Source organism: Rhinopithecus bieti, unplaced genomic scaffold, assembly GCF_001698545.2.
Source record: "Rhinopithecus bieti isolate Rb0 unplaced genomic scaffold, ASM169854v2 scaffold_7884, whole genome shotgun sequence".
NCBI lineage: Eukaryota > Metazoa > Chordata > Mammalia > Primates > Cercopithecidae > Rhinopithecus > Rhinopithecus bieti.
The window spans coordinates 1,863,208-1,873,916 of NW_016806331.1; the positions used below are offsets into that span (position 1 = coordinate 1,863,208).

General features: G+C 46.1%; 1 long non-coding RNA gene across 1 annotated transcript in view; it reads left to right on the forward strand.

Moving 5' to 3' along the window:
• LOC108532000 (uncharacterized) overlaps positions 1-10,492 on the forward strand; it is a 34,495-nt gene extending 24,003 nt beyond the window's left edge. The window contains exon 3 of the long non-coding RNA XR_001886332.1: positions 9,687-10,492. This is a non-coding gene — a long non-coding RNA (uncharacterized LOC108532000). The remainder of the gene's footprint in view (positions 1-9,686) is intronic.
• Positions 10,493-10,709: the final 217 nt, after the last annotated feature.

Here is a 10,709-nt window from a genome sequence, read left to right on the forward strand (position 1 = left end):
GGTCAATAAATATATATTTCAAACATTGCATATCTTTATCATTTCTAGTGTCCTATTTATGCTGAGGACTGTCCTGTTTGAACAGTGGTTACTGTGCCTCATGTCCCTGGAGACCCAGCAACCAAAGTTCCACAGGCCACTGGAATGGCAGAGGCAGATGTAGATGAGCTGATGTGTGTCACCATGGCGAGGCTGTCCATCTCAGCCACAGCACCATGTCGTTAGAAAAAGCAATTAGAAATGAAGTCAGGGTGACTGAGTCAGGTCTGCTCCATGCACACCGGCAGGCTGGAATAAGACCCCTTCTTGGAAAGCTCTGGTCAGGATGCAGGATTGCACCCACTCCAGCCCCCAAGAGTGTTTCTGCAATTGGAAAGGCCAGTGTGGCCAGGCAGGATGACAGGGTGTCATGAAGGCTGCCGTGGTTGTAGCCAGAAAGCATCACAGTGACATATGGGATCTTGTTTGTAAGCTCTACAAGATGTTTCTTTATTATCAAAACCCAGCACCTCAAGGTATTTATAAGAAGGCAGGTCAAAGGTAAAGAGATGCATTACCAAGAATCTGTGATTCCGAAGATCAAAGTTCATCTTATCACTCACAAGTTCCTCTACTATTTGAAAAGGTTACTCACCCTACTTGGAATATCAAGCAGCAGTTGATTGGGTTTACAGCATTTTCTACCTTTACCCTTTGCAAACTGTCTGGATGCAAATGTCAGGACTGAAATGCCCAATAACTCGGATCTCTGGATCCAACAAACAAGAACTTAGTGCGATATTTTAAAATTCTGACTTGAATTAAAGTGATGGATGGGTCCTCTTAGCATAAAGATGCTTATCCTTTCTCCCTCCTCTTTCGCCTTCTAATACACATCTCGAGCACTGGGGAAGAGGAAAAACACCTTGGTATTACTTACTGCTCTCATAAGTAGTCATTGGCTATGCTAGCTTGTATTTATTCTACATCAACAGAGCCACTGTTGTTAAAAATAGCCTAAGGAAATCAGTTAAGATCTAAGCATTAACATAATCACAAAGCCAAGGATCAGGCCATCGAGCTACTTTAATTTAGTTGCTGTGCTTGAATTTTCGTGTCGTAAAAGTGTTGTATAGATTTGTGTTGTTGGTAGATTGGTTCAGGTTCTTGAGGTCGTCACACAAAAGAATTTGAGAGCGAGTTCAAAGTAAGAGTAGGCAAAGAAGTTTCTTGCAAAGCAAAGGTACACTCCGGGAGGCAGGGTGGACCGCTCAAAGGGAGAGACAGCAGCCAGTGCCTTAAGAGGAATTTCCCTTGTCGGAGCCGCGTATGAATATTCATAAAACACTGGTGTGGTCAGGTATGCAAAGGTGGACCTGCGGTTGGCACATGTGCCCAGCATCTACGTCATCTAACACATATCCCATGTACCATTAGCATATGAAATCTCCACCTGTGGATGTGTTTTTACTACTAAAATGAAGAAAAGGTCACTCTAAGCTAAACCTTGAACCTAGCACATGAGGGACCTTGAAGAAGTCCCTGGCCCCCTCTACGAGGCAAGAACTTGTAGCTAATAGATTCTTGGGCTTTTGGTGGTGATTGGCTGGGGATTGAGGAAGCTATATCAGGGAAAAGGGGCTTTTGTTCTCTTTCCTGAGCCAGGGATCAGGAAAAGGTAACCATCTGGCGGGCGGCTGGTAGCCTGCAGGAGCGCTTACCTTGCAAAAGAGTCAGGTGCTGATGCACGAAGGTGCAGGGAAGAGTCTGCGAGGCTTCCCACAGGGGGACCCGTCAGTATGGCCTCCTAATCTTACTCCTGCCTCATTAGTCGTGTTGGGAATTTAACCCCACAGGGCTCCTGCTGAAACCACTTGAGGCTAGGTCTCTGTTTCCTCAGTGCCGAGGGACACGGACACTGGAGGGAATACTTGATGTCCAGCATGAGGACAGCGTCAGGAGAGCACGATAACCTCCTAGGTGTGCCACAGCCGGCCTCTGTGTGGTCTTTGTCCCTTGGCACCAGGCCACATTTCTCTAGGGCTTCCAAGTCTTGGACAAGTCGATTTTTTTCTAAAAGAGAAAGTCATTGTTGTATTTTTGGAATTTCAACAGTTGTGGACATTAAGGACAGTGGAGTATGTAAAATCGCACCTGCAGGCCCCTGGCCCTGGAGCACAGTGTGAATGGCAGGTCTGGGATTGGGAGGCTGGGCCCCTCACCAGGCTCTGATTGTCAGAGCAGCGCTTTCTCACCCTGCCCCAGAGTCTGGAGGCAGAGCCACCAGGCCCAGCCTGAAATTCACTTTACCTGTGAGCGGCGGGAAGCTGCCAGCCTCCGTTTCCTGGCCTGGAAAGTGAAGGAGTGGAACAGGGTGACTCTGAAGTCCCTCCCCGGGGGCAGTGTCCTAGGAAGTCCAGGAGGTGGGGGACAGGCTCACTCAGCAGTGTCCACGCCCACTTCCTCACTTTGAGAGGCAGAACCAAGGAATCAGTGGGTCTGGCCAGGCCTCAAGTGAGCTGGATGCAGGAGAGAACGATGATAAAAGAAAAGAACATCCCAGAGAAGGGGAGAAAGAGAATGCACAGCAAGCATCTAACAACGTGTCTCTCAAACACAGGCTCCAAAGAGCAGACCAGTGCCCTCCAGGCTGATGGCAAGACCTGAGGGTGGGATTATGCCCCGCCATCTTTGCTACTCCTTGGCACCCAGCACCCTGCCAGCAACTTATTTTATAAACATCCCTTTACATCCTAAAGGGAGACTAGTAAAACCTGAAGTTCATGGAAGTTGGACCAGGGCAGTCAGGGGCTCAGGGACTGCTAGATGTGAAGGGGACGGGGGAGCAGCGGGCACTCTTCCTCCCAGGCACAGAGCCCTCCAGGACCCGCTGACTCCTGCTGAAGCTCCACCAGCCACCCACAGACGGGGACTCCGGAGCTGTTACCCACGACCAGCACTCGGCACACATTGTCACAGAGATGACTGATGCACGGCTCAGGCAGCTCGTAGGTTCTGTTGAAAGCCCACTCCCCAGGGGAGAAGGACAGTGTTTCGGGTCATCCCAGGCTGGTCTGGAGAGTGTGTGCGCTATGAGGCAGAATTCGAACAGACTGTGGCCAGCGAGTGTTCATGGTTAGTTCTGTGGTTTCTCTTCAGTAAGAATTCTCTACCATATAATCTCACCTAGTATCCTTCTGTTTCCTCATGCATAGTAGGGGAGGATACAGTGTGGATATTTTTTAAAAAGCATGAAGCCCCAGGAGGCAGCCTGGACACCCACTCACACTCGCCGACTGCTCCCTTCATGGATGAAGAGGGAGCTGAGAGCCACAGATGGAAGCTTCCTCCTCCCACGTGCAGCGTTCTGCACACTGGAGGCAGAGGCCCTGGACTGACAGCTCTGAGGACCTGGACTGAGCAGCTCTGAGGATCTGGACTGAGCAGCTCTGAGGACCTGGACTGAGCAGCTATGAGGATCTGGACTGAGCAGCTATGAGGACCTGGACTGACAGCTCTGAGGATCTGGACTTCGCAGCTCTGAGGACCTGGCCTGAGCAGCTCTGAGGATCTGGACTGAGCAGCTCTGAGGATCTGGACTGGGCAGCTATGAGGACCTGGACTGACAGCTCTGAGGATCTGGATGGAGCAGCTGTGAGGACCTGGATTGAGCAGCTATGAGGACCTGGACTGAGCAGCTATGGGGATCTTGACTGACAGCTATGAGGACCTGGACTGACAGCTATGAGGACCTGGACTGACAGCTATGAGGACCTGGACTGACAGCTATGAGGACCTGGACTGAACAGCTATGAGGACCTGGACTGAACAGCTATGAACCTTGAGCAGGGAATGTCTCTGTGCCTCAGTTTCCTCACCTGTAAAACAAGGAAGTGGCACCAGAGCCCCCCATTCTCGCTCATGCACTCCCACGGTCCTGGACCATACTGAGCAATCTACAGATATCAACATAGCATCATTTGAGCCTCCTTGTTTTTCTAAAATGGGAAGGTTTTAACTGAGAAGCAGTCTTTTCAAGAAGCATACCTCAGTTATTCTATTGCATACTGGAACTCTAACTGCATTCTATTACATCAGTATTATATAATACCTCTTTCTCTCTTAAATAAAAAATAGAAAGGCCTGTAAAGAGCAGAACTAAAGTATTACAGAGAGCAACAAGAGGCATTTTCCACGATTAGCCACTTAATTCGAAGGATTAGGACCCAAGCATAATACCGCACAGGAAGGGAGCATTGCCTAATTAAAAACAGTTTTATAAACTGCAGCATTAAAACTGCCACAGCCGGCAAGCTCGGGAGTGTTTCCATGGTGGAGCGCTATTATCGGTCTAAGGTGCTTCTCAGAAATGCAATTCGGAGTTCATAAACCCAGCGAGACCCACACTCCCAATTCCAGGCAGTTTTTGAAGCACTGTGGAAAATCCAGTGACGCAGGACTTGCCTGTTCCCCCAGCATGGGTGGTTGCCCTGCTGTTGACAAGGATGGGTGTGGACGCAGAGGGAGCCCAGGCAGGCGAGGTGGGGAGCACGGGTGAGTGATGGGGCTGCCGTGGAATTAAAGCATGTAGTGCTAAGGGCTCCAGGAAGCCAGGAGTCCAACCACCCGAAACAGAGGAGGAGGAGGAACAAGGTCATTGGGTGCTAATGGGGTCACTGGAGCCCCTGGGACATGGCCAGCGACTGCACACCCAGACCTCTCAGTGTGCCCACGTGCTCCTGGAGTCGGAGCCTGGGCAGCTCGCCTTCCCATCCCCCGCAGCAGCAGGTTCAGTCCTGCTTCCTCTCCCTCGCAAGAGGGCTCAGGGCTGCTGCGTGGAAGAAAAAGAATTGTCCTTGCAACAGTCCCTCACCCAAGAAAGCCCCACACAGCACACAGCTCGGGAGTCGGTCCTTGGGTGCTAGGGATGCTTCCTTCCCAGCCCCTTCTGTCTTCCCAGGAAGCAAGCACAGGGGCAGCATCTGGACCCCTCTCTGTCCCCGGTGCTCCTGCCTGGTGGAGGTGCCTTGTCTGAAAGGAGAGTCTGAGAGCAGGGACCTTGTGCTTGGCTCCACTCAGGGTCTCCTGCTTTCCCACAGGAGCGGGGCCTCGCTGCCTGCAGATGCCCTCGTCCACGTCGTCCACATCATCCACGTCGTCCATGTCTGGCCTGGGCTGGCTCCCAGTGCCCAGGCTGACCCTTGTGGGCTCATATGGACTACAGGTTTAGTGAATTAAAAAAAAAAAAAAAAATCAAGTTAGCTTAACTCGTGAGTCCAAGCAAACAAATAAGGAAACGAGGCCCCGTGCCAGGGGTCCTAACATGGCCAGAGTACATCCCAGCAGGTCAAGCCCCTGCACTGCCAGCATCCCGGGGGGACTGGCGGGGGCCCTCAGGGACAGGGAGGGGCCAGCGCTGTTCATGTTTGCCCCCACCCCAGCACGCAGCGCATGCCTTCGTGAGAGCAGTGGGAGTCTGCAGCTGCTCCTCGGCCCACCCAGGCCCTGCAGGGTCACCGCCAACATATGCATCCTCCCATCCCTCTCCTGCCTGCCCCAGGCTGGGCTCTGCTTTATCCTGGCATTGCTGCCTTATACGCACACAGTGCTGGGACAGAATGACATCGTCTGTTCTCTAGACCATGCCTTTAATAAGGAGTTTCCTGGAATATCTGCACTTACATAACCATAACCCCCCAAATGGACCTGGCCTCTTTTATTTTTCTAAATAAACTCTTTTATTGAAGTTTAACTTCCCTACAGAAAAGTGCCAAATCACCAGTGTACAGCATGCTGGATTTTCACAGCACCTGTCTCACCGCCTACAGACAAACAGGGAGGGCATCACGGGCATTCCCGGGCCTCCCAGGGCTGGAGCCCTCCCCAGCCTCCACCTGGCCCCTTCTCCCCACAGTACGCGTCCCGCTGATTTGAAGTTCGTATGAATTTGAAGGTTCTAAGTTTGTATGAATTTGAAGATTTGAGGTTTGTATGAATTTGAAGATTTGAGGTTTGTATGAACTTGAAGATTTGAAGTTTGTATGAAGTTTGTATGAAGATTTGAAGTTTGTATGAATTTGAAGATTTAACATTTGCATGAAGTTTGCATGAAGTTTGTGAATGTGAAGATTTGAAGTCTGGATGAATGTGAAGATTGGAAGTGCGCATGAAGTTTGTATGAATGTGAAGATTGGAAGTTTGCATGAATGGAAAGATGTGGCATATATTCTCCTGGCCTGACATCTTTTGCTCACCATTGCACCTGTAAGAGTCATGCCTGGGAGTATGCGCATGCTGTGAATGCGCTCATTGCTGTTGCTGATTGGGATTGAATTGGACGCCACAATGCATTCGTCCTGCTCTTCAGAGACGTCTCGTCCTTGTGCCCAGGTTTGAGTATGTGTGCATGGCTTCTGGCTGGGTGTCATTCCTGAGATGGGGAGCACACATGCTAGGCTATAGCAATGCCCTGACTGGCCTCCAACATAGCCGTGCTGCCATAGGCTCCCCCAGCAGGGAAGGATCCGCTGCTCCACACCTGGCCGGCCCTGGTCAGCACAGGCTGCTGTCTTTGAGCCTTTCCACCATGCTGTGGGCTTCATGTGTGTTCCCTGACAACTGGCCAGGCTGAGCACCTCGATGTCCACTGGCCAGCTGTGTGGCCTCTTTCATCCACAGCCTGTTAGGTGTCTTGCTTGTCTCCCATTCGGCTTTCTGACATGTCCTCATTGGTATCCAGGAGTCCTTATATACTCTGGGATGAGCCATGGGTTATGTGGATGGCAAGGACACTCTCTGTCCTTTCAAACTACTGTTTTATTGTTTTTCAATTTTTCCTCAATGTTGTTTGTATCTTTTTCTCTCCTTTGGCTTATACAGTATTAATTTTCTTTTGCGAATTTTTTCCTTCCTATAAACTCCCTAATCGTACATTTCTTTATTCTTCTTTTAGAGCTTATCTTAGGCTTAGAGATTTTCAAAATGTATCCTCACTTATAAAATTCTAAAATAAATTTTATAAAATAAAATAAAATATTTATATTCATATAGTATACATTTACATACAAATTTATGATCTAATTTTATTATGTACATTTTATATAACATACAGTAAAATTTTATGAGTTTATATAATAAAAATAAAACTCCAAAATAATTTTAATATACTGCAAGGCCCTAAGAATATTTAGACTCCATTTACTTCTATACTACTGTTGCTGTGTATTTCAATTCTACATTTATTTTGAATCTCACAGGACATGATTTTTGTTGTTCTAAACACTAAATATTCATTTAGATTGGCCCAAGTAGAATTACCTTTCTTCTCATTATTCTTTCATTTCAAAGATTCCACCTGGNGTAAAATTTTATGAGTTTATATAATAAAATAAAACTCCAAAATAATTTTAATATACTGCAAGGCCCTAAGAATATTTAGACTCCATTTACTTCTATACTACTGTTGCTGTGTATTTCAATTCTACATTTATTTTGAATCTCACAGGACATGATTTTGTTGTTCTAAACACTAAATATTCATTTAGATTGGCCCAAGTAGAATTACCTTTCTTCTCATTATTCTTTCATTTCAAAGATTCCACCTGGGATCATTTTCCTTCTACAGAAAGAGTCCCCTTGTACTGGCTGGGCACTGTGGTTCACGTCTGTAATCCCCTGCACATTGGGAGGCTGAGGTGGGTGGATCATTTGAAGTCAGGAGTTCGAGATCCGCCTGGCCAACATGGCGAAACCCCGTCTCTACTAAAAATACAAAAATTAGCCGGGCTTGGTGGTGCACACCTGTAATCCCAGCTACTCGAGAGGCTGAGACAGGAGAATAGCTTGACCCTGGGAGGCAGAGGTTGCAATGAGCCAAGATCATGCCACTGCACTCTAGCCTGGGCGACAGAGTGAGACTCAGTCTCAAAAAAATTAATTAATTATAAATAAATAACTAATCCCCTGTACATTACCTTTAGTTCTGTATTTTAGTTGCAAATTTTCTCAGACTTTATTTGAAAACATCTACTTTACCTTTAGGTTTAAAAGATATTTTCACAGGGCATAGAATTCTGAGTTGGCAATTATTTTCTTTTAGCACTTGAAAGACATTATTCAATTGTCTCCTGACTTCTATTTTTTTCTGTTGAGGAAGTAGCTGTCAGGTTTATTTCTTTGTAAATAATGTATCTTTCCCAACTCCAACCCCAGTTTCTTTTTTATCTCAATTTCTATTATGGTAAGAGACACATAATGTACAATTTTCCACAATAATCATTTTAAGTGTACAATTCCATGGTATTAAATACATTCCGAATGTGTGCAACCATCACCACCATCATCTCCAGAAACTTTCCATCTTCCCAAACTGAAACTCTGCCCCCATTAAATACTCCCTCCCCATCCCTCTTCCCCCAGCCCCTGGAAAACCCCATTCTACTTTCTTTAAATACTTGGAAGTATTTCTTCAAATACTTGGAATACCTTCTTCAAATGATTTCATGCAGAATTTGTCCTTTTGTGCCGGTTCTGAAAGGTTGAGACTTGCATTTATTTCAACCCATTCTACAGTCAGCCACAGAGAGCTGAAATGTGAGCTTTAACCAAGAACAAAGACAGAGCAGAGTGCACACGTCCCAAATCCTCCTTTGCACTCCCTACTTGGAAAAGAGCCATAGGAAACCGATTTATCCAGAACCCCGAGAGTCCACTGGACCCAGGCCTTCTTTCTTTGCTCTCCTTCTCATCTTGAAATCTAGCAATGACTACACAAAACGAAATATGCAGGAATGTTCCTTTTGCAGATATATTTCAAAGAATAATTATAGAAGAGGGAAATCTACAGATTGAAAGAGACTTTTAAAACATCCACCAATCACACTGTGTCAACCTTATTTGGATTCTGACTCAAACAAACAAAATGTAAGAAGGGCAAATTGACATTTATGAGGGCATTGAAAACTTGAACACTAATGATATTTGATAATATTGAAGGTTTCTAAAACAGTAAAGACATAACCATTATCTTGCCTAAAAACATGAGCCTTTACCTTTTAGAAATACATGCAAAAACATGTACAAAACGTATTTTATAATGTCTTGGGTTTATTTCTTTAAAAATATGGGGAAAGGGGAAGTATGAGGGAATTTATGTATGTATGTATTTATTTTTTGAGAGAGAGTCTCTATCTGTCACCCAGGCTGGAGTGCAATGGCACAATATTGGCTCAGTGCACCCTCCACCTCTCGGGTTCAAATGATTCTTCTGCCTCAGCCTCCTGAGTAGCTGGGATTACAGACACCCACCACCTCACCCGGCTAGTTTTTGTACTTTTAATAGAGACAGGGTTTCACCATGTTGGCCAGGCTGAGAGAATTTAGATTTTAAAATATGTATATTGATTTAGAACAGTACTTGAAGCTGGGTGTTATGTGCATGAAAATATACTGTAGCATTCTACATGTTCTTTATATGTTTAAAATTCTACATAATAAGAAGTTGAAAATATACCAAGAACAAATAAGCATGTTGAAGACTTCTGTCTTTGAATTGACTACTGCTTGGCCTCATTTTCTCTTTTTTCTTTCCTGAAGTTTCCTGAGTAAACAGTTAACTTCTGTACCAACTCTACATGGTGAGCCATGCGTTTGCTGGTGCTGTCTCAGATCATCGAAGTCCTCATTTCATTCATCTTTTTTCTCATTAGGAAAATAAGCCCCCCTTCTTCACAGGTTCCCCAACACCTCAGAAGTCCAGGAAGACACAGTGATGATTCACATGTTTTGCCGAAGAGGGAGGATTTCATGGAGTCTCCAAATGATCACGATAGCATCCCAGCCATTAGGGATACTAAGCCAAGCACTGAAGTTGGCAGAGAAGCCCTCATCTTTGAGAGGAGTAGGAAGCAAAACATATACTCTATGTCTAGAATTAGAATCCATACTGGAATGCTGCTCCTATACATCAATCCGAATCCCAGCCTCCTTCCCCCACTCACTAGAGGCAGGACGTTGTGGGTTCAGCCTCAGCTCAGGTACTCACTAACCAGAAGACCAGAAAGCGCCTACCTCCCTGAGCACCAGCCTCTTAATCTAGAACATGAAGGTCACATCCTTCTCCTGCCTCCGTCCCCAAAGTGAGCTAAGCTCAGAAGAGCCAAGCCCAAGCAAGTATTTAGAAAACGGATCCATTGAACAGTTCTTCCATTGCAAGTCAGATTCTCCAACGAATTCTTTAATTGAACCATTTGTTAACTAATATCATGTGTTGGCTTTTGGTTTTACTATGTTTTAGTACAAATATCCAGGGACAAACTCTTCAGCTGAATACATCTGAGGAGTAAATTGTTCAATTGCTTCTGTATTTTTCTCTATCCTGGTGATGACATCTTGAGAGGTGAAACCAGCTGGGCTTCTGGGTCGGGGGGAATTGGAGAACTTTTCTGTCTAGCTAAAGGATTGTAAATGCACCCACCAGCATTCTGTAAAATGGACCAATCAGCACTCTGTAAAATGGACCAATTAGTGCTCTGTAAAATGGACCAATCAGCAGGACGTGGGTGGGGACAAATTAGGGAATAAAAGCTGGCCACCCCAGCCAGCACCGGTAGCACTGTGAGGTGCTATTGCACGTTGTGGAAGGTCTGTTCTTTCCTCTTGACAATAAATCTTGCTGCTGTTCTGTCTTTGGGTCCACACCACCTTTAAGAGCTGTAACACTCCCCGCAAAG